Consider the following 24233-nt stretch of genomic DNA (forward strand, 5'->3'; position numbering starts at 1 on the left):
ATACCATCAAATATACTTCATGGCTATCCCTTTAGTTAATGAGTTTATAATCAAGTTCAATTTGAAATTGACAGAACATACAAACAAGATGTCCAATATGCTACTGGGGAAGAGCAGAGGGCTAGTACTAGTAGCGCCAGAAAGAATGAAGCGACTGCGCCAAAGCCGAAAGGACGCTCAGCTGTGGATATGTCTGGTGGTGAAAGGAAAGTCCGATGCTGTAAAGATTTTTTCTCCATAGAAACCTGGAATGTAAGATCCATGAATCAAGGAAAGCTGGACGTGGTCAAACAAGAGATGACAAGACTAAACATTGACATCTTAGGAATCAGCGAACTAAAATGGACAGGAATGGGTGAATTTAATTCAGATGACCATCAGGTTTACTACTGTGGGCAAGAATCCCTCAGAAGAAATGGAGTAGCCTTCATAGTCAATAAAAAAATAGGAAAAGCAATACTGGGATACAATCCTCAAAATGACAGAATGATCTCAGTTCGAATCCAAGGCAAACCATTCAATATCACAGTAGTCCATGTCTATGCCCCAACCACCGGTGCTGAAGAGGATGAAATTGACCGGTTCTATGAAGCCCTACAGCACCTTATAGAACTAACACCCAAAAATGATGTCCTTATCATCATGGGGGATTGGAATGCTAAAGTAAGAAGCCAAAAGATAACTGGAATAACAGGCAAGTTTGGCCTTGGAGTACAAAATGAAGCAGGGCACAGGCTGATAGAATTTTGTCAAGAGAATACGATGGTCATAGCAAACACTCTTTTCCAACAACCCAAGAGACGGCTCGACACATGGAAATCACCAGACGGTCAACACAGAAATCAGGTTGACTATATGCTCTGCAGCCAAAGATGGAGAAGCTCTATACAGTCAGTAAAAACAAGACCAGGAGCTGACTGTGGCTCAGACCATGAGCTTCTTGTTGCAAAGTTTAGGCTCAAATTAAAGAAAGTAGGGAAAAGCGCCAGTCAGGTATGAATTAAATCATATCCCTGTTGAATATACAGTAGAGGTGACAAATAGATTTAAGGAATTAGATCTGATAGACAGAGTGCCTGAAGAACTATGGACAGAGGTTCGCAACATTGTACAACAGGTAGCAACCAAAACCATCCCAAAGAAAAAGAAATGCAAGAAAGCAAAATGGCTGTCTGAGGAAGCTTTGCAAATAGCTGAGGAAAGGAGGGAAGCGAAAGGCAAGGGAGAAAAAGAAAGATATGCCCAATTAAATGCAGAATTCCAAAGAATAGCTAGAAGAGATAAGAATGCCTTTTTAAATGAACAATGCAAAGAAATAGAAGAAAACAATAGAATAGGGAGGACCAGAGATCTTTTCAAGAAAATTGGAGAGATGAAAGGAACGTTTCATGCAAAAATGGGCATGATAAAGGACCAAAATGGCAGGGACCTAACAGAGGCAGAAGAGATTAAGAAGAGGTGGCAAAATTACACAGAAGAACTATACAAGAATGAGCTTAACGTCCCTGATAATCACAATGAGGTGGTCACTGACCTCGAGCCAGATATCCTAGAATGTGAAGTGAAGTGGGCCTTAGAAAAGCTGAGCAACAACAAAGCTAGTGGAGGTGACAGTATTCCAGCTGAGCTATTCAAAATCTTAAAAGACGATGCAGTAAAAGTGCTACACTTAATTTGCCAGCAAATTTGGAAAACTCAACAGTGGCCACAGGATTGGAAAAGATCAGTTTACATTCCAATTCCAAAGAAAAGCAGTGCCAAAGAATGTTCAAACTATCGCACCATTGCACTCATTTCTCATGCTAATAAAGTTATGCTTAAAATTCTACAAGCTAGACTCCAGCAGTATGTGGATCGAGAACTACCAGAAGTACAGGCAGGATTTCGAAGAGACAGAGGAACTAGAGATCAAATTGCTAACATACGCTGGATCATGGAGAAAGCTAGAGAGTTCCAGAAAAACATCTACTTCTGCTTCATTGACTATGCTAAAGCCTTTGATTATGTGGATCATAACAAACTCTGGCAAATCCTTAAAGAGATGGGCATACCAGACCATCTTATTTGTCTCTTGAGAAATCTATACGCGGGCCAAGAAGCAAAAGTGAGAACTGGACACGGAACCACTGATTGGTTCAAAATTGGGAAAGGAGTCCGGCAAGGCTGTATACTGTCACCCTGCCTATTTAACTTATATGCAGACCACATCATGAGAAAGGTAGGGCTAGATGAATCAAAAGTTGGAATTAAGATTGCCGGAAGAAACATCAACAACCTAAGATATGCAGATGATACCACTCTAATGGCAGAAAGTGAAAAAGAACTAAAGAGCCTCTTGTTGCGGGTGAAGAAGGAGAGTGCAAAACTTGGGTTGAAACTAAACATTAAGAAAACCAAGATCATGGCATCTGGCCCTCTCAATTCCTGGCAAATAGATGGGAAAGAAATGGAGGTAGTGACAGATTTTATTTTCCTGGGCTCCAAGACCACCGCAGACGGGGACTGTAGCCAAGAAATTAAAAGACGCTTGCTCCTTGGGAGGAAAGCCATGGCAAATCTAGACAGCACACTAAAAAGCAGAGACATCACCCTGTCAACAAAAGTGCGTATAGTCAAGGCTATGGTCTTCCCAGTTGCAATGTATGGCAGTGAAAGCTGGACCATAAGAAAGGCTGAGCGCCAAAGAATTGAAGCCTTTGAACTATGGTGCTGGAGAAGACTCCTGCGAGTTCCTTGGACTGCAAGGCGATCAAACCGGTCAGCCCTAGAGGAGATCAACCCTGAAGCTACAGTAAAACTCAAATACTTTGGCCACCTAATGAGAAGGAAGGACTCACTGGAGAAGAACCTAATGCTGGGAAAGATTGAGGGCAATAGAAGAAGGGGACGACAGAGAATGAGGTGGCTGGATGGAGTCACTGAAGCAGTAGGCATGAGCCTAGATGGACTCCAGAGATGGTAGAGGACAGGAAGGCCTGGAGGAACATTGTCCATAGGGTCGCGATGGGTCGGACACGACTTCGCAACTAACAACAACAACAACAAACAAGATATGTCCTTGTGACTAGAGCTGGAATTCCAAAGTTGGAAATATTCAGGAAAATGTAATCGGAATGTATGGTTGAAGAAATTGAAATGAAGCAGAGGAACAATTTATCAACTTCTGGCACTACAATTATTTCTTCACTGTTTTCAATAACCAAAATGTTATATAGACATCATCAGATGGAGTATATAGACTTTAAATTGAATATATTATTTCTAAAAGTAGGTGGAGAACGATAAATTATCAGGCTGAAACTTTGGATACAAGTTCCGGCTCCCTTGAAGAGTCTATAATGCAAGAAAGAAAAGGATGACAGTATTAAGTTGATGGACTTGATTATAGCAGAAATGAGTACACCATTTGAAGACCTGAAAGTTTAAGACAGATCATCCTCAATAAAGTCAATATAAATGGTGACTAAGTGTGAATACCAACTTGATGAAACATAATAAATCAAATTATATCTTTTGATTTATTTTATAGTGTTGTTTGAACAAAGTATACCAGGCAACAAGACACTGCTAAGCTTGTAAGCCGCCCTGAGTCTTCGGAGAAGGGCGGGATATAAATGGAATTAAAATTTTAAAAAAATTAAAAAATTAAAAGAATTCTAGTTTTGTGTGCTATTTAGAATTGTACTCAAAAATAATTCTGGAAAAAGTGCACGTGTCCTAAACACTAAAAAGTAATCACAGTGAAGTTCTATATTGTTTAGTTTCTGGTAGTTCTATATTGTTTAATTTCTCATTAAAAGATCAATTGCTTAAATAGGTCATTGAACAATAGAATTATTAAGGTGCTCTATATTGGTTTGTTGTATATGAACTGAGATCCTGTGCTTCTTTTACAATTGCTCTGGGTTCACTAAGTCAGCATTTACCAATACTTGCACCTTTGCGAGAAACTAGAATAAATTTAATACCCTGCAATGGCCATAATATTTTAAACTACCATCTTGTTAGTCAAGGTAAATCACACATAAATAAATAAATAATTGCTTCCATTAGAGGAAAAAAACTATAGACGGTTATGTTTATGCACTTTAGTTCTTTAGGCTTCATGACAAAATCAAAGGAAAAATTCAAATTCTTCTGCCACAAATGTTGTCACTAAACCTATTTAATGTTTTTGCTACTGTGTAATCTAAATCACAGTATATAATGTTTGAGCTATCTAGTGTCCACCTAAGATTTAAAGCATCACTTTAATTTATGCATAATTTTTATGATGCTGTAATATACCTGTGCATTTTTAATAATCCAAATATATTAGCAATTTATAACATCCTCTTATTTAACATATCCTGTATTATGAGAAACATAGATAAGAATGAATGGCCTGATTCACTTAATATGCTAATCCAACAATTTACTGAATTTGCTCAGCACACAAAGTTACAAACCACAATTTAAAATCTGTAACAGCATAATTTACATAATTTGGCAAATCAAAATAACTCATGACAGTTTTGTTTAGCAATATAAACCAGACCAATAACTGTTTTTAAGGAACATATTAATTAAAATTATGACTCTTAAGGCTAACCCGTTTATGTATGCCAGTACTTTTGAGATTTAATTTCCAGAGAAACCAAGTTAGTTACAGAGAAAACAAGAAAGCTACGTTTACACAATGCATAATTTGCCCTAGATGCTTTAAGCATTTTATTTAAATTACACTGTTTTGTTTGTTTGAAGAAAATACGATGAACCATAAACTAGCCATACATGGAGGTTATGCAACATGCTAGGCCAAAATGTGGATGACCCGGGTTTTTTTCAATATCATACATGCATAAATTATCTTAAGGCAATTTAAAGAGTAAGATATTTATTATTGTATAATCTTTCATGGATTAGTTTGTTTTTATGCAAAATTTCTTTTCAGAATGACATTGGAATTTACAAGCCAAGTCTAGTAGTTGTAAGATTTCCTTACCCATAATAACTAAGTAAACTGTTATTGTTTGAACTCATACAAGTTCCTGGTTTAGATCGTGGTCATCCAACCTTTTGGCTTGCCTGGGGCCATATCGAGTAAAGAGGAATGGTATTGGGCTGATATAAAATATAATATAATTAATGTATAAAAATAGCAAAGTTAATTATATATTTTTATTATCTTGTGGGGACCACATTACTAGCTATCCAAGGCCATATGTAATCTGTGCGCCATGGGTTGGTTTAGATCCTTCACTATGGCTTAAAAACAAATAATTGGGTTCATATAACATTGTAAGCTACAAAAATGTAAACTACATATTACCTAAGTATGGAAAGTGTTTCTTTTAATTTCCATTTTGAATACATCTACTCTTTTGATGTAATTTTTATCCCATTATTGGAAGAAATATTTTTTAAAAAAGTACCCACTTATAGGCAAAGGGTAACAATAGAAATCATTGCTGCTCTGAAAATTCCCACAACTCTGAATAATTGGCATTTCACCAAATAAAAGACTACATTAAATGTCCAAAATGAAATCAGATTAATTCTGAAACAAAATGTTAGTATTTTGAAGTTATTTCAGTGTTTTTATGCAGAGAGAACAAGTGAATTGCCAGGTCGTAGATTAAGTTAACAGAATACAGTAAACTAAAATGTAGTTTTGATTTAATAGGACACTGTTAGCTTATGCTTTAGTGTCTCAGCTGTTGTGTCAGTACCAGTACTTACTTAACCAAACCATAGCTAATAAGCATGTCAAATATTTAGATTTTAAAAAACCAAACAATAAGTCCAAAATGGTCCTAGTATTTTGTGTTTAAATTAATTACTTTATTATTTTAAAAGTCAAAATATATCATGAAATAAACTACACTCTTTTTAGTACAGATAGTCCTCGAGTTACAACAAATTTCTCAAATTTCTCAGCAACATAAATTTTGGGCTCAGTTGTTAAGTGAGTTTTGCCCCATTTTGCTACGTTTTTTGCTACAGTTGTTAAGTGAATCACTGCAGTTGTTAATTTAGTAACACGATTGATAAGTGAATCTGGCTTTCCTATTAACAGGTCACAAAAAGTGTTCATACGACCCCAAGACAATGCAAGTGTCATAAATGTGAGTCAGTTGCCAAGCACCAGAATTTTGATCACGACCATGGGAATGCCACAATGGTCCTATGTGAAAAATGGTCATAAGGCACATTTTTGTTGTAACTTTGAACGATCACTAAACAAACTGTTGTTGAGGACTACTTGTACTATTTTAAGTTGGACTAAGATCTTTCAAATAACTTAGAAATATGTTTTGTCTAATCCAATTGTTACCAAGTGAAAATTCTAGACGTTCTTTTACCAATTTTCCAAATTTGCTAATTCGATGTGGCTAGACTTTTTGGCTCTTCTTGGCGTGGTTGAAAAGTGCAGTATGGCGGAGCGGCCGCTCTGTGTGAAGAACGGTCGCGCTTGCGGCGCATGAAAATTAGCGACCATTCACGGCGTAGAAAAGAGCGAATTAAAAACTATTCAAACTGCTCCCTCTATTGCCACATAAGTAACCGAGGGAGCTTGCAGAGCGAAAGCCTGTACAGGCTAGGCGGAGCAGGGTCCAATAGCTTTAACCCAGCTTCTTTCCTCACGCCTTTCTCCAGGGAATAAATACTTTGTGTACGGAATTGCTGCAAGGTGGAGCGAGAAAGGCAAAGCGCTGGTGCTTCTTCCCGCCTTTCCTCCCGTTTTATCAGGGTAGGTATAAGTAAATGGGAGAACGTGGGTTTGACCAACCACACCAAAGACTGAGGACGCCCCCGTTGTTGAGGAGCGGGCGTCAATCCCAGGGCTAAGAAAGGGGGAATCAACCACGCAAGGGAAGTGCGCATCCTCCATTTTGGCTGAGGAAGGGTGGAGAGCTTGGCTTTCTCTCCTTTGCCGCCCTGGCAATGCCCAGTCCTATTCAACACTCCTAGGGCACTGGGAAAGGCGCCCTCTGCGCTTTGCCCTGATCCTGAGGCGAAAGGCAGTGAGAACAAGCGCCTCACAAAGCTCCATATTGGCTTGAAGGGGTCCCAGGAGCTGCAGCAGCTTCCGACAAAATGGAGGACACCACTATTACCAACCATTACCACCATCACCACCAGGAGCCGTGCTGGGCTGCTTCTGAGATGCCTTTTCTTGATTCGGAATAGTTGGGAACACGAAAGAGTCCTCCTGAAGACAGAGACCCTTGTCCTCGGAGAAGACTCATAGGCTGCCCCCTTCTTAGGTTTGGGACTTGGTTTCTATTATTCTGCCCCCTCTTAGAAAGGGTTCCAGGTCCACAGTCAAGGGGGGGGGAAGAGCGTCTAAAACCCCTTTGGCTTTATTGCTGTATCCGTCCTTACCGCCTCATTTCAGAGCTTGGTGTTCAGCCCTACTTTTACCCCTTGTCCTTGTGGCAAGAGATTGCCTTGTGGCAAACTAATGGGCTAAACACCTTCCTGGCTGATAAATGACTTGGGGACCTAGAGAAGCCATCGCCCTTTTCTTGGGGAGGGGGAAAAGAGGTAGCAGAAACTTCTGCATTATAAGTACACAGCAGCGACGCTGACCACCGGGCTTGCAAACCTTCCAGTTGAAAGAAGCAGAGGTGCTGCAGCTGTTGGTGGTGGGCAATGCAATTCGGGTTTTCTTTAACCTGGTGGAACCAAAGGAGGAGGGACGGAAGGCGTGTGCGCGAAGCTAATTGACAGAATCTTCACGCAACCGGCGACGGACATCGCCGATAGACGGGCAGTTTCTCCAATGGTTTTGCCTGACACCAAAGCCCTCCCTCTGGGAAAGCCAATGGGCGGGAACACTAGGCGGCCTTTCCCCGGGCTCGGATGGTTAGGTTTTGTCCCTCCTCCTCCCCTTCGCCAGCAGCAGCGTTTAGCCCGGGACTGGACCGTGATAGAGTTGAGGAAGCGTTGGCGGAGCCGCGGAGGGTGCGTTTTACCCGCAGGCGGGCGGAGGGGGTGGGGGAAGCGACTTTTGCCTAGCTCGGCGAGGGGATCAGAGGAACAGACCGAGGTAGAAACAGTGGAGCCGGGTTAGACGAACTGGCTTGAAGCCCAGCTACCCTTTCAGGGTGGGGACAGAAGCAGACCAGCCGCGTCTCGGGAATAACCCGGGCTAAATACCCCGCTGCGTGTTGTTCTGGTGGCTGCTGCTGTCCGTTCCCCCTTCCCGCCAGTAGATTAGGAAGGCAAGAAAGGGGTCAGCGGCGGGTAAGAATCGGGAGGGCGGCAGCCCGGTTACGACGCGAGACAGGCGCTCGGGCAGACATGCGGAGAGGGCTGCCGTGGGGTATCTGGGTGCGTGCGTGTGCAGTGGGGGGGCGCGATGTCTCTCCGCCCGGCTTTATTTCCAACTGCCTCCCGGGGGGGGTGGTTGTCCCCTTATCATCGCGCTTTCCCCCCCCCTCCCCGGTTCCTTCTTCCCTCGCGGGAGTCCGTAATTGCGCTCGGCGTTGCGCTCCGCGGATCCTCTTTCTCCCCTCCCGTATTGTTTGGCTGGGTCTCTTTAATGGCGGCCGACTGGAGGCGGCAGTGCTGCTAGCAGACTGCAGGGGGCCAAGCGCAACTCCCGGGGCAATTGGCAGAAAGCGAGGTCGGGGTAGATTTCGGCGCTAGAGTCGCGGGCGGGAAGGGGATGGAAGGCGAGTTTGGATTCAGTCCCGAGAGTTTTTGAACTATGGAGGGCAGATTTTTAGAGGTCTGGGTTGGGGGGGGGGAGTTTCTTCAGCTCCACAATCTCAGGCTAACAGCAGAAACTCCTCTGTTTGTTGCCCGTTGGGGGAGTCGCGTCCGAAGAGGAAAGACCCGACCCTGGTGTTGAAGGGTGTATCAGTGAGGCACCGTCCGTGGGCCGAGAGGCTCCAGTATCCCTTTGGGAAGGGCATCTAGAGGGGTGCTGGGTACCAACTCGAAAAAGCAGCGGTGGCAACTCCCGTTTCTTGCCCATTGGGAAGGGCGTCTCCTGGAGGGGAAGATGGGAAAGCATACCCGCTACCCCTGTAGATATTTTATTCCCCCTCCTTCCCTTTCCCCTTGACGAGCACCTCTTTTCCTTAGGCTGCGGGCCAGTTTGGCGCAGCCTTGGCAGAGCCCAGCAAGGAGCAGGAGCTCCCATTGTGAGTGCTATTTATATATGTTTTCCTGCCTCGGTTCGACCTGCCTTGGGAGGCGGAGGTAGAGCACCCGTTTTTGGCACGAGGAGTGGGGGTGGGGATTAAGAGGAGGTGCCTCTCGGGGTATGTGGGGGGGGGGAGAGATGGCTGGGTGCAGCAGCTGCTGCCCTAGAGCAAAGCCCCGGTAATGGCCGGGAGGCGACTCCACCCCCGCGGGGTGGGCTCTGTTGCTGCAGACATCGCTCCTGCAATACCAACAGTCGCAAGCAGACGACGGGCTCCTGCCGCTCCTGGCCTTGCCCATCGAGGGGCGGGGTATCTTTCGACTGCCCCCTAGAGTTTTGGAGCGTGCATTAAAGTGACATTTTTTTTTTCCAAGTTCTATCTAGTGCAGGGGTCGGCAACCTCGGCTCTTTTATGACTCGTGGACTTCAACTCCCAGAATTCCTGAGCCAGCTGTGCTGGCTCAGGAATTCTGGGAGTTGAAGTCCACGAGTCATAAAAGAGCCGAGGTTGCCGACCCCTGATCTAGTGGTTCATACCTGAAAGCGGTTATCTGTCTCGATTTCCCTTAAAACCTTGGAGGTGGTTTGAGAATCCTGTGGTGGTTGTGTGTTCAGTTGTCTCTCATATTTTCAAAAAATGGATGCAGTTGCTTTGCGTGAAATGATATCGTAAGTTTCTTTTTGCATTTTGAAAACTTTACATTTAACTTAGTCCCATTCCCTTCACCTTACTAGGAAGATTTGGAAGCACTTAAATGGCAAAGGCAACCCTAATGGAAACAACTGTAGGCCTATTGCCTGATTCTGAAAACAGTAGTCCAAGTGGAGGATTATTTAATATCCTCTGAAGAAACCACTGGTGATATTCCAGTATCCAGAACCATAATTCAATCTTATATTAAACAAATGGTTTGTAAATAAGACCATAGGAAGCTGATTCTTAAAAACTTGTCAGAATTATTTTCATGGGCATATAGATTAGATGGTAAATTCATCTTAAATAAAAAGGTTTCTAAATTTAGTTAGAACATTGTTACTTAAAAGTTTTATCTTTAATGCTAATGTGAAATCATACAAACATTAATGTAGATGTTACTGTTACAGTTCAATTACATATTAGGCCAAGGCTGCTTGACTTTTTAATCTTAAATCTTTTCTTAATCTGAATTTCTTACTCTTACTCTGAGTATTTTTAGTAGTATTATAGATAACAAAAGATGTTATTTTTACTAGCATTGTTTATTTTGCTCTCCCCATGCTCCAAAGTAGACCATTAAAAAATAGAAGTTGCAGTCCTAGGATTTAAAAAACCCTCAGCTATGTCAGAAGAATAGATGTATTCAAAATAAAAATGGGAAGAAACACTTCCATGTTTAATAGTTTATTAAGATTCTTGCTTAGTGGTGTGCCATGCAAAGCCAGGTTTTCTATTTTTAAACAGTGGTACATAGCTTAGTATGTTGTATGAGTCAAACCAATTTGTTAATTCAGTAAAGAAACCTTGAAATTAAGAGACTTAATTTGTTAATTCCAATAAGAATAATGCTGTTCTGGAAAAATATACTTTGCCAATTATGAAAGTTGAGAAAGCAGATGGAAATCATAGTGGATAAATATAGGAATAAAATTTGGTCAGCTCTAAAGAAATTTTGCATATTACTTAAACTAAACAGTCTTATTGAGGTCTACTCATATAATAGTTACAAGTGGGCAAGGGAGTTTGGCATGTATACAAGTCTGTCTGCAACTTGTCCTTTAAGACCATCATGTGATATGGGATGAAGAGTTTGAAAATTTCCTTATTTTTGCTTGAATATGAATGTAGAAGCTGAATTGTGATTCATATCTTTGGTTTGGTTATTCTCATGATTTCATTGGATTATGGGAACTTCATAAATAGAAATAGCTTGTAAAGATAATTTGGTCATACAAAGTATTCAATTGAATATTTAATTGAAAGCACAAATAAGTTGGTACCGTGCATTGTACTAAATCACTTGATTTTTTGGTTTTGACAATGGTTTTCTGAAATCAGCTATTTTATTCAGTAAGCATTAATCCAACAATTTAACTTGTATGTAGCTTTGTATTTAAAATTAGCTTTAAGTTTGTTTCTGGTAGCATTTGTCATTTTCACATAGAGTATTGAAACCAAATGAATATATTTATGCAGAAATCAAGCATGGGTCTACTGGAGATCCCAAATATCTAAGAATGATTTTTGCATTTACAGTAGTCTTAGTTTACTAAACCTCTTAGTTTACTAAACCTCAATGCCAGGCAACATAAAAGTTTCATAGAAAGCGTCTCTTCTGACTTATTGTACATGTAAGAATAAAACTCAACTCCACATTTTATTTATGTTTTAAGGTAGGTTATGTGTTTCAAAATGAAACTTTGATTCCCACTTGAGAATTTATGCTGTACACTGCTGATTCTTGGTTCTTCCTGTTAGAAGGAATAGTTAAACAGGTCTGCATGACACTGAATATGTGTGAACTGGTTAGTCTATCTTGCTCTTTTCTAAGAGATAAGGATTATAAGCAATTAATCATTCTTAAGTGATTTTGGCTGAATAGAAAAGGAATAAAACAGAATTTCTAGTTCTCATATAAAGATAAATAAACCCCAGACAGACACGAACAAAAATCAATATAACTATTAGCGCTCAAGTCTATAAACATTTGGTTTTTGCCCTACAACCACTTTTTTAATGGTGTTTTGGAGCTACAACAGCACTGAAAAAAATGACAACTCATCCTTGAAGCTTTAACCATTGAACCAGCTGATTCAATTGTCTTGGCAGCTAGCTGACATTTATGGAGATTACAATGTCTTGAAGTCATGTGATCGTGATTTGTTTTCTTACCAGCCAGCTTCTGACCAAGTCAATGGGAAAATCTGGATTTGCTTAACAAATGTGTGACTTAATCGCAGTAAAATGGATATATAATCGGGAATGGTCACATATGAATCGCTTATTGACTGTTATGGTTAGTGACCAAAATTCTGATCCCAATTGTGGTCATAGGTTGAGGACTACTTGTACTCCATTTCTTGCATTTGAGTTATACCTAATCTTGCTTATTATAGTCTACATTTGCACACATGCACTCTCTCAACCTGGAGTAACAATTTATTTGCTAATATGAGCTCTAGTTTTTTTAAAAAAAAGTAAGCTCAACACTCATATTGCAGAATGAGATGGATGATCTATAAATTTAATAAAAACATTTTTAGTCTTTAAGGCACCACAAATTGCCTTTAAGTTTAATTAGAAAAAGATCAGGTGATGGAAGAAATTTTTCTGCCTGTAATTCAAAAGAGTTTTAGTCAGTTGTAATAGAATATCCTTGTTGAAAATGGGCCAGATAGTATGATTACATTCTTACAGGTACTTCGGATAAGCAGAATGTTCAGTGTATAGAGCAGCTGTTTTCAGATTGTCTTGCCCAAACTGAAATGTGCTCTTTAGAAGTTTTGTTACATGTATAGAATTAAACAAGACTGTTCTTTTCCAGATATGGCCCTAAATATGGTTTTGGGAGCTGGGGTTTAGAGTGGGAAAAGTAAATTATGAACAAAGCACGATGATTGATGTAGGAATAAACTGGGAAGGTGAACTGGAACATGAGTCATGTAGAGAGGAGGATGAGACATTCCAACCTTGCCCTATTTACTTTATGAGACCTCTCCAGATATTTTTCTGTCAAAACGAGAATAATCAAAATGGGTCTTGATTGTGCAAAGTTGCAAAACATATGTTTTGGATTTGAAGCAAGAATGCATTTTGCAAGTCCATTTTGCATTTCATGCACATCCGGAGAAGCCAGATTGAGAACTGCCAAGTTCATTGCAGTAAGGAGAGGCATATAGGTGTGAAGAAAGGAAGAGGGAAATAATGTGCATAATTCCTCCTCCATAAAATAACTCTGGGATACCCCAGATTTTGCTTTAACTAAAACCAGAACAACCAAACATTCTTCATTTTGCTTTGGCTAATCAGCAGAACTTCCAGGAAACTTCTTTCATGTTCAGAAAAAAAAGTTTCAAATCTGTTAGATAAATAAGCCTGAGAGGTGGTAACTGGCCAAAGATCACCCAGAGAGTTGTAAGGATAAGTAGGAACTTTAAAAATTATTGTTATTGATTTATTGTTTATTGTTATTTATTGATTTATTGTTATAATAGTTGGTCTATTTCAAGTTAAGCTGGAACTTGAGCTATTTCTAGAGCAATATACAAATGTTCATGTTATAAGCACCCGCTATTTTTGATTATTTTTATTTATTTTATTTTATTTTTATTACATTTATATCCCGCCCTCCTCCGAAGACTCAGGGCGGCTTACAAGCTTAGCAGTAGCCTTCATTCTATGTATATGCCTGCTTATTAGGGCTTTCACACACACACCCAAGCGGCATTATTACAAAGTCAGCTTAATTGCCCCCAACAATCTGGGTCCTCATTTTACCTACCTCGGAAGGATGGAAGGCTGAGTCAACCTTGAGCCTGGTGGGATGCGAACCTGCACTAATTGCAGGCAGCTGGTGTTACTTAAGGAGGCATTAGCCCTCTGCTCCACCAAGGCTCATACTATTATATTATATATAATATTACTATATTACTATAGTATATTACTATATTTATATAGTAATATACTATATATATAGTATATTACTATACTATATTACTATACTTATATTACTATAATTATGAACATATAGTCATATATTTATAAACATGTTTTTAACAAACTTTTAGAGCACTCATGTTTAAAGTCATCAGACAGCATGGTAATTATATGCAAAAATATTAATTGTCTCAATGCTCTTTGAACATAAATTCACAAAAAGGTCAGTGAATTGGTCACTCCATTTGAAGGGTATATAGTGTGAGACATCTCCTTTTGATGTAATAAACATTTGTTTTTGTTCCAGTGACCACTCAGGTTAGTTGAATGTGCTTGTGAATTCATGTTATTTATATTCATTTATATACTTTACATTTATACGCCACCTCAATCCAATAGGATTCTAGGCAGTTTACAATAAATAATAAAATATAATAATTATAGAATGATACAATAGAGTTAGACCAATACTTGAGCTGGTGTAGCTTAAGAAAAGTTTCTCAATTATCCTTGCATTTGAGATTAAATTTATATTTAGTTGATTTACTTTTTTTTTAACTAAAGCCATGCTAAAACTCAGACTCCACTGGGAAGAGCCAATCATAAAACAGCAATATAGGAAACTTACATTTGGTAGACCTGAAGGCAAAGCACACAAAAATGCTCAGTTCATTGATATATTACTACAACATGTGCATGTTTTCTGTCAACAGGTAGCGAGCTACCACTATAAGCACATTAGCCATATTACAAATGTGTCACAGACACAAAGCAGAAACTAAAAGTGCGTGCAATTATAAATCATTTAAATTGATATGTCCAAAACAGATGAGTTAAAGCTAACTAAATTGCAAATGAAATCTTGTATTCCTCTAGGGATAGGTATCAGTTGATATCAGGGAAGGCAACGGGCAAAATTCTGCAATATTAACAGGGATTTTTTGGAATCTTAGAAGATGGATAGGATCTTTGTTTATGAACTCTGCCGTCTGTAGGCTACATGCTTGCCCATCCTGGATCCTTCCAGGCTCCCTAACCCTACCCAGCATAATAGGATGACATTTTGAAAAACAGAAGGGTGTTGAAGGAAAATGTGTTACCTCTCTTGAGGATGCTATTTCTCAGTATGAACAGCCTTTAACTCAGTAATTTCTCCTCTTTAGTTAAGATTGAGTATGGTAGAGACTCAGCTATAGAAAGTTTTTTTAAGAAAAGATTAGATCCTTCCCATTCAAGGTCTAGACCAGACAGGCAGGCAGAAAACAGCATCAGTTATGCATGACCTTTATCAGAATCTGGATATACTACACAACATTTGGGCCTATTGTGTGCAGCCGTTAAGTGAATTCAGTTTCCCCATTGACTTTGCTTGTTGAAATCTGGGAAGGTTACAAATAGTTATCACATCACCTTGGGACCACACCTGTCATAAATACCAAGTTTTGATCACATGACTGTGGGGATGCTGTGATGGTTGTATGTGCAAGGGCTGGTCAAGTCACTTTTTTAGTGCCGTTATGACGTAGACTGCTAAATTGCAAGTCAAGTGCTACCTGTATGATGTACTATTTCCAAAAAAGGGACTTTCTTTAGCTTTTTATGATGTATCAGTTACCTGGACCAGGAAGCACTGGTGAGAGGACCTTGTGCTGTTACCATCATGTGATTGGACTGCTGCAACTCACTTTACTTTTGAAGTTGACTTGGAAGCTATAACTAGAATGGAACTCAGTAGCCAGACTGCTGGCAGTTAGAGCCTGCCTTTGCAAACTAACATTTATATTATGGTTGCTCCACTGATTGCTTTCAGGCTTCCAGGTCTGTTTCACAGTGCTGGTTCAAAGCACTATGTAGCAGAGCATTGGCTTACCTTAGGTGCTGCCTTTTCCAAAAGGAGTCAGCCCAGCTAGTTAAATAATTATGAGATATCCTCTCTGAGGATAACAGGCCCTTTTGGTTGCAGCCCAGCTGTACATCTTGCCACAGATGGGCCCTTCTGGCTTTTAGGAAATGTCTAAAAACCAAGCTTTTTATGGAGTGTTCAGTGCAGTTGAGGCCTAATGGAAAAGGGAAATAGTAAGTGGAATGAAGATCCAGTGACTTTTTGTGATTTTTCTCTGGACAAGGAGAAGACTGGATCATCCCCAAATGCTCCAGACAGTTTATCTTCATGAGGATACCACAAGAAAGCAGTCTGTGGCTGATTTAACGCTAAGGGAGATGAGCGAAGGCCATCTAATCCCAAACTATGATTGGTGCCTTTATGGATCAGACTTTGCATACTTCTTTTCCTAATCACTTTTAGAAATTGCTTGTTAACTGCTTTTCAGCTAAAAACTGTGGAACCTTTGGAACAATATGTTTTATAGCATCAGTGAATTTTCTTCAATCCTTAAGGATTTTAAAAATCTTTTTTAGAATAAACAGCAAAAATGTGATTGGAAAATTGATTTTGAAATTAATTATAAGAATCCTTCATGTAGGAAAATGCTGTTTGGAGGGAACCTGAAGGTACTAAAGTTTACAATGAAAGGAGGAACACTAACACATTTCATTTAATAATTCAGAAAGGAGCAAAATATTTCAGCATTGGATGTATTGAAGAATATTTGTTAGCAAAGGAGCCAGAAGTTAATTTTAAGAATGTCTACCATTAGAGACTGTTTTTATTTTTTATTTTTTTAAAAATGTTTTATTGATTTTCTAATTTTACATTTAAGTATTTGAAAAGACCCGTGGCGGCTGGGTTAATCAATAATACAATGACATACAAGTATCTTTAGTGCAAGTCTCAAGCTGTTACATTAATTTTTTTCCTCTCTTTTCCCCTTAGTATTTACTGTCTCCTATTTAATACAACTCTTATTAAATCTAGTATATAAAAATGATATTCTTACATTTATCAATAATTTTTGGCTTATACATATCATTATTTTAACATTCAGTCTTTATAGACAATGTCCTAATTAGTTTTCCCCAGTTTTTAATTTCCCATTAATGTTTAACGTAACATTTAATATTTCTAGTTTCCAAGTTTTAAGTAACCAAAATTCCCATTATCACAATATATCACAAAGTCTAATATTCAGAATACATATCTTATCTATTTGAATATATTCTATTTCTCACCATCTTACAACTAATTAATAATATAACATTCTTATTTTCTATTAATTTCTCTTGCTTCAGCATCAAATACTTCCTTTTTCTCTTTTATCTCATATTTAAGCTGATAGTTTTTATTATTATATCAGCTAAGTAAAACATGTTTATTACATTTATCAATATATTTTTAGCTTATGTCTATCTTAATTAGCTTTACATTCAATCTTTATAAACAAATCAATATTCAAATTTAACTTAATATTTATACTTCCAAATTTTAAAATAACCAAAGTTTTCTTTACCTCAGTTCATAACAAAATCTAGTGTTCAAAGTACGTACGTATCTTGTCAAATCGAGTATATTCTATTTTAATCCTTACTAATAAATCAAAGCCCTTCCTCTGTTATTTTATAGAGATAGATAGATTGAAATAAGAAAGGCCATCCAGTCAGCATTTTTTTTTTTTTGAAGTAGCTAACAAATTCTCTGCTCTCCCGGTGTAGTTGTCCTGAAATGTTTATCTTCCGTTCAGTCTGTTTTCTTCTTGATCCTCAGGTTTCTTCTGGTTTATATAGAAAGTCTTTTCCATTTCCAAAGTTATCAATCCCTTTTTAAGTTTTCTGCTAACTGTGTTTGTTGATCAGTTGAATCTTCTATCATATTATTTAATTGCTCCATTTCATCTATTATATTCTGTGTAGTTAATTCTTTGGGTGTAATCTAAGTTTGGGTTCGTATATCTAGGCTGACATCTTGTTCTTTTCTGTAGCCTTTTATTTCATCAGTGGCTTTAAGAATAGTTTCATGAATTGCTTTCAGCATAAATGAAATCTGTTCCTGATCTTCATCCATGTTCTCTTAGTGATTCGGTTTAAAAGCTTTACAGTCAGAGAATGAAAATAATTTTATCACTGAGTATAGAACACAGCTGAGCTTCTCACAGCTGATTGCCAAGGTCACAAAAGTCTTATCTATAGTTAGGCTTCAAGCCAAGTCTCTTTCAGACAGTAACAGATTGTAATATCAGGCTTAGCCACAAGATGTCACCCATACCATTTTGGATTTATTTATTTTTTAAAAAGATTTTTATAGACTTTTTTACAATTTTATTTCTTTTTTGTAAGTAAAACCCCAAATCTTCAATAAAAATAGGAAATCTTTTAGTCCTCAAGTTTTGGAAAAACAGTTTGTTTCAACATTTTAAACTCCCCTGGATAGTCAGTCACTGCTGTTATTAGAGAGTGGAATAGAGTTTCCCTTCCCTCGCCACAGAGAGGAAAATACTTTAGGCAGCTTATACAGGTGAAAAAAATAGGATTGAAGAGAGGTTCAGATCTCATCCAGTCTCATCCGCGTTGCTTTGTAGGTGCCTGGTGGTAAGTTTGACATCAGCTGTTTGCAGCCTGGTAACGAGCCATATTTCTATGGGCGGTCTTTTGTCCACCAGTTTGGAGGGCTGTGCCAAATTGAGCAGAAGGGATACCACCCTCCCGTGATCAAGTGGGGATCCCCTCCTTACTGGTTGCCCCTACAAGGTGACTTTCGACCCTTTCCAGGGTCCCCCAGCGATGCAAAATCAGACGTGGAAGACAGAGCTTGCCTTCCAAACATCTGCAGTGGCCGCGTCGGCAAACCGGAAGTCTAGAGACTGTTTTTAAAGGACTTTATGGAACAAGTTTTACCAAACAAGTTTCCCTGATCAGAAGAGGATTTTAAAATGAGAGGTTATGGTATCATGGAAAAAAATTCTACACTGGGCATAGAAAAGATACTAGCTGATGTCTTAATAATTAAAATAAAAGAAATATAGAACTAACAAACCAAAAGAGTGATCTGGGTAAGTTTTCTAAATTGAATTTATAAAAGATATTCATTAAAGTTTTTGAAGAATTTGTGACAAAAAAAATAAAGAAAAAATGAAATCAAGTTCTAGGACAATAAAGGTTGAAGATTAAAGATCAAGATTGTAAAGTAAAATGAACATAAAGTTTATTTGATCAAATAAAGTTATTCCAGATAGTGTTTAATGGATTTTGGCTGATCAGAACTGAATAACAAGATTCTTAAGGAGTTGTTTTTAGATAAGAGATGAGATATGGATAGAAGAGACCAATTGTATTTTAAGAGAAGGTGATGTTATTAAAATTATACTGGTGATGAAGGGGAACACATTTCTTTATATACTTTTATTTAGTATTGCCTTAATTTTTCTGTCATTTTTATTTTACTTAATATTTCTTTTTTGTACTTTACATTTTTTTAGTTTGTATTTTTATCTGTCCTATTACAATGTTTAATAAAATTATTTTTAACAAAGTTTCTTGTATACCACCCAAGGAGTATAAAAATAAAATTAAGTAAGTGGAAAACCTTAAAGTTGAGAGATGCCTTAAACCATTTTTTGTCAGTCTTCCAAAGTAAACAAAAACACAGTTGTGTGTATAAATATGTTATGGGCACTAACAAATGACGTTATATCTAAAATATGGGAGGCAGGTATATGTACACACACTCATAAGCATACAAATGAAATTCATTTTTTAGGGTTAGCACAATCACAAGATAGCTTACCGTATTTTACGGCGTATAAGATGACCCCCTACATTTCCTGTTAAATTATAGGGTTTGGGCTATACTCGCTGTATAAGACTACCCCTCTTCCAACGCACACCAAATAAAAATTAAAAAACATCAGATTTGATTTTAATATGGTAATTTTAATTCAAATGCTTATGACATGCAGGTACTTAGTAGGAAAACTGTCACTTATAAACATAAGGCTGTTTGTCATCAAACATGTAAACATAAAACAGTGCAAGTGGATTAAACTTAATAATAATAATAATAATAATAATAATAATAATAATAATAATAATAATAATAATAATAATAATAATATAAGTTGGAAGGGAACTTGGAGGTCATCTAGTCCAACCCCCTGCTAAGGCAGGAAACCCTATACCATTTCAGACAAATGGCTGTCCAGTCTCTTCTTAAAAACTTCCAGTGTTGGAGCATTCACCGCTTCTGGAGGCAGGTTGTTCCACTGGTTAATTGTTCTTACTGTCAGGAAGTTTCTCCTTAGTTCTAGGTTGCTTCTCTCCTTGACTAGTTTCCATCCATTGCTTCTTGTCCTGCTTTCAGGTACTTTGGAGAATAGCTTGGCTCCCTCTTCTTTGTGGCAGCCCCTTAGATATTGGATCACTGCTATCATGTCACCCCTCACCCTTCTCTTCGTTAAACTACACTTACCCAATTCCAGCAACCGTTTCTTATTTTCCTAATTCACTTTTTCACTTTTCCTAATTCACTCTAAAGCTTTCCCTGCGCAGAGCCTTAAGTAACACCAGCTGTCTGCAATTAGTGCAGGTTCGCATCCCACCAGGCTCAAGGTTGACTCAGCCTTCCATACTTCCGAGGTAGGTAAAATGAGGACCCAGATTGTTGGGAGCAATAAGCTGACTTTGTAATAATGCTGCTTGTGTGTGTGGGGTGGGTGGGTGGGTGAAAGCTCTAATAAGCAGGCATATACATAGAATGAAGGCTATTGCTAAGCACATTGATTTGTGCTTTAAATTGCAAGCCACCCTGACTCTTCCGAGGAGGGCGGGATATAAATGGGATTAAAAAAAAAAGACCAAATGGGAGATCCGCTCCAGGTTTTCCAGCCAGCCCGCCCAGTTCCTGAGTCAAATGTGTCCTTAGAGCTAAGCAGCTGCTCTGACTGTGGCATTCCCCATCTGCCTTTCAAGTTGGGATAGACTACAGCTGCTCTTCAACTTTAGAAGGAAAGACGCCCAGACCCCAGCCTGTAAAAAATCACAGACTGCAGCTTCTACTCCAATTGGTCCCGCTTTCCCTGCACAGACTAAATGGGAGATCCGCTCCAGGTTTTCCAGCCAGCCCTGTCCCTAAAGTTTCAGCACCTGGCGTATAAGACGACCCCTGACTTTTGAGAAGATTTTCATGGGTTAAAAAGTCATCTTATACGACGGAAAATACAGTATTAACTTGATTATGTCATATAATTTGTTAACTATAATGGCTCATGTGTTTAAAGTAGCTTGGCAAAATATGTGCATTTGTGGTATTTGCCTTTCTGTAAGAATGAGTTAAGGATGCTTTTTTAACTAATAGTGCTGTTACTCCTTTCTGATGAGTGGAAGATAGCCCATTTGGGATTTGAAATATCCCATGTTCCCAGTTCTATTATACAAGAATCTTCAGATATGTGTAGGCAATCATCACTTGTTTCATGTTTTATAGGTAGGATAGTAGCAAAGTAGCCTAGACACAAAGTTGCTGTTTTTTAGATTCATATAGGTTATCCTGTGTATTCACGCCTCCAAATATTTTTGCTGTTTCCATCTTCCTTCAAGATAACATTGACTCTTATCAATGAACATGCTCTGTATAGCTTAGAAATGTATGTATACTGAGAAGTTATGACAAACAGGAGCATGTGTTTTATTTCTATTAAATGCTATGCTCCAGGTTGTCATAACTTTTTTCAGTATCTTATTAGTTAAGCTATTAGAATATGCCTATTAGTACTATGGAATTCTTGTTTCTTCTTTAATTTGGCTACTAACTTTTTGAATAACCTATTATGTTTCATAAGAAACTAAAAGAAGGACTATTATGGTAATAAGTATTTACAGACCGAGTGCAACCCCAAACCCCGTCTGGTGCTGGTGGGTGTGGCTGCAGTGATAACGGCAGACTGGGTGGGACTCAAAAGTTCAATCAATTCCAAATTTGCGAGATCTTTTCCCCCCCCCCAAACAGTTGATTTGATTGAACCTTTTTTTTTCACCACACGGTGGCAGAGGCCTAAAGCGAAAAGGTTTTATAAAACCCAGCTGAAGGCCTAGGACTGGGGCAATGGCGCGCGTGCCCTCAGAGAGGGCTCTGCGTGCCAAGGTTTGCCACCACGGATTTAATTTATATGGCCATATCAACTGGTTGCATGAATATCTTAAGAAATCCACTAATGAAATATATTATTCATAATTAAAGCAGATACATATGAAAGTATTTTGTTGTAGTTCGTGCCCATGCTGAAATACTTATAAGTAAACTTCATACATTATGACGGTTAGATCTTTGTATTAAACTTTGGCAGCTTGAGTTTTAACACAAAAGCTGCTGTGAACATAATTAACATAGCTCGTGATCCAGTGGTTCATGTGCTGAGGTAGAAAAATCTAGGTTTAAGTCTACTAAGCCACAAAACCTCATTCTTTATTTGCATAGGTCATTGCTCACAGGGTTGTTGTGAGGATAATATTGGAGAATGGAATATATTGCCTTGAACATTTAAGAAAAAAGAAGGTTGCAGAATAATCTTAAAAGACATTTTCAACTGTTACGGTTATGCAAGGCCATTTTAAGAAAAAAACTTGTATACTAGATTAAAAAATGTTTGCTTCTTCATGCAGCTTGTAAACCATCTAGAAGAAAAGGCAAATATTTTTATGCATTCTACTCTCATTTTCCAAAGGAGGACCCTAGTTTTGATCTCTTTTTGCGGTTATTATTTTTAGTGATGAAGTTTTACTTACTTGTACCTAGTACCTATTTTATGGTTTTCACTTATAAATCAGGAATAAGCATGCTATCGTCTTGTAGTTTTTTCTTAGAAAAAGATAGAACTTGAAACATAGCAACAACCATTTTCTGTTGTGATAAATAAGTTTTAATATTCAGCATTAATTGGTACAGATGATGTCTCACTGTTGTATTAGATGTTTTCAGCCTGTGGATATTGCAGGGGTTTTCTTTAAACCTAAGCATGAATTATTGAAGAAGCTTGTTGAAATATATGAAACTTAATACTATGATAATTAGAAGCTTTCACTATGCCATTATTGTAAAATAAAATTAAGAGAATATAATAATAATGTATTAAAGTTGTATGCTTCCTAATTCCCAATGACTCCTTATATCAGGCATGTCAAACTGCTGGCCAGATGCATCATACTGAAACCACGCCCACCCCATTGCTGGCAATGGGGGAAAAGTCGTGATACATGACGTCGAGAGTTTGAAATGCCTGTTCTATATAGTAGAACAGAAAATATACTAAAGAGTAACTTCATTGGCTTACTTAATCTGATATAGAATTGTTTTAAAAGGGCTAGGGTAGAAGTAATTGGTGCCAAACTATAAAATTCAGTATTTTTTTGCTGCTTCTTTTAATATAAACATGAATCTTGCAACTTAGCTGTGAAAGGATATGAACAAGTGGGCAGGCAAGTGAATATTACTGGTAGCAGAAACACTGTTTCAAATAGTTCATTTGTGCTTGAGGTATAGGAACTGCTGTACACTGAATATCTCTAGACTAAAGATAGACAGTTTTGTGTTTTTAAATAGAGAAATATTTTGAATAGTGGAATTTTAGTATGTGATAAAGAAATAAGGATAAGTAAAAATAAGGCCATAATGTAAGCTGCAAAATATTTTACTATAATTTTGTCATTTTTAACAGTAGTTTAGAATACTGCATAAAACTTAACAGGGCTAATTTAGATGGTGAACAATTTTCTTTTCTCAATATTTATGGCCTGAGCAAATTGTTCCTTTTGTTTTGCTACCAGATCTTCAAACATGCAGGTTTTGGCCAACATGAAGCTTCAAGTTTCATTTTTTTTAAAATATTAGTTTAAAAAAATCTGCATTGAAATATTTGGTTGGTAACATTAATAAGGAAAATAAAATAGGATTGTGTGATTTCTGTTTTTTAAAAGGAAGATAGCACTGTATCTATTTCGGGAAATGTTGCTTGCAATGGGAAATATATTGATGTAATATTTTTATGACATTCGCTGAAATTCTGCTGTGGGTAAACTTGACCATATTGTTCATCTCAACAGCCAAATTTTGAATTGTTGTTAAGGATTTGAAAATCCTTTAAATCTGAAGGATTTTGGCTGAAAATTGAATTACTTTACTGTCACCTTTCATGGCAAATTTGCATTCTCAATATTTATTAAATCTATTTCAGGATGCTTATTTCCAAAAAAACATTTCCAGCTTGTCTAGAGAACTGAGCAAAGTTCCCAGGATCAAAAAGGCATTGGAAAACTTTAAATTCCTGGATGTTTTTGAATAAGTAAGTATTTGGATTTGAAATACATTTTTTAAAAAAATATTAACTGCTTCAAGCAGTCAATTGAATGGGGGAAAATTAAATATAAAATTAATTAAGTAATAAGAAAGATTGAACACAAAAAGTTTATTGAAAACAGTAGCTTATATAAATTGTCCAAAGAGCTTAGTTGCTTATGCTAACCAGAGTAAGAATTAAACCAGGGGTGGGCAACCTTGGCTCTTTTATGACTCGTGGACTT

The 24233-nt window shown here is 37.9% G+C and overlaps 1 protein-coding gene across 1 annotated transcript in view; it reads left to right on the forward strand.

Annotated features, from left to right (window-relative positions):
- The first annotated feature begins 7879 nt into the window (after window positions 1–7879).
- The window catches only part of ZMYM2 (zinc finger MYM-type containing 2), an 88130-nt gene continuing 71776 nt past the window's right edge, over window positions 7880–24233 (forward strand). Inside the window, exons 1-2 of the mRNA XM_083362605.1 lie at window positions 7880–7950; window positions 23888–23995. The gene's annotated coding sequence lies outside the window, so the exon portion shown is untranslated. The remainder of the gene's footprint in view (window positions 7951–23887; window positions 23996–24233) is intronic.

Source organism: Vipera ursinii (assembly GCF_947247035.1).
Source record: "Vipera ursinii genome assembly, chromosome: 4".
NCBI classification, from domain to species: Eukaryota; Metazoa; Chordata; class Lepidosauria; order Squamata; family Viperidae; genus Vipera; species Vipera ursinii.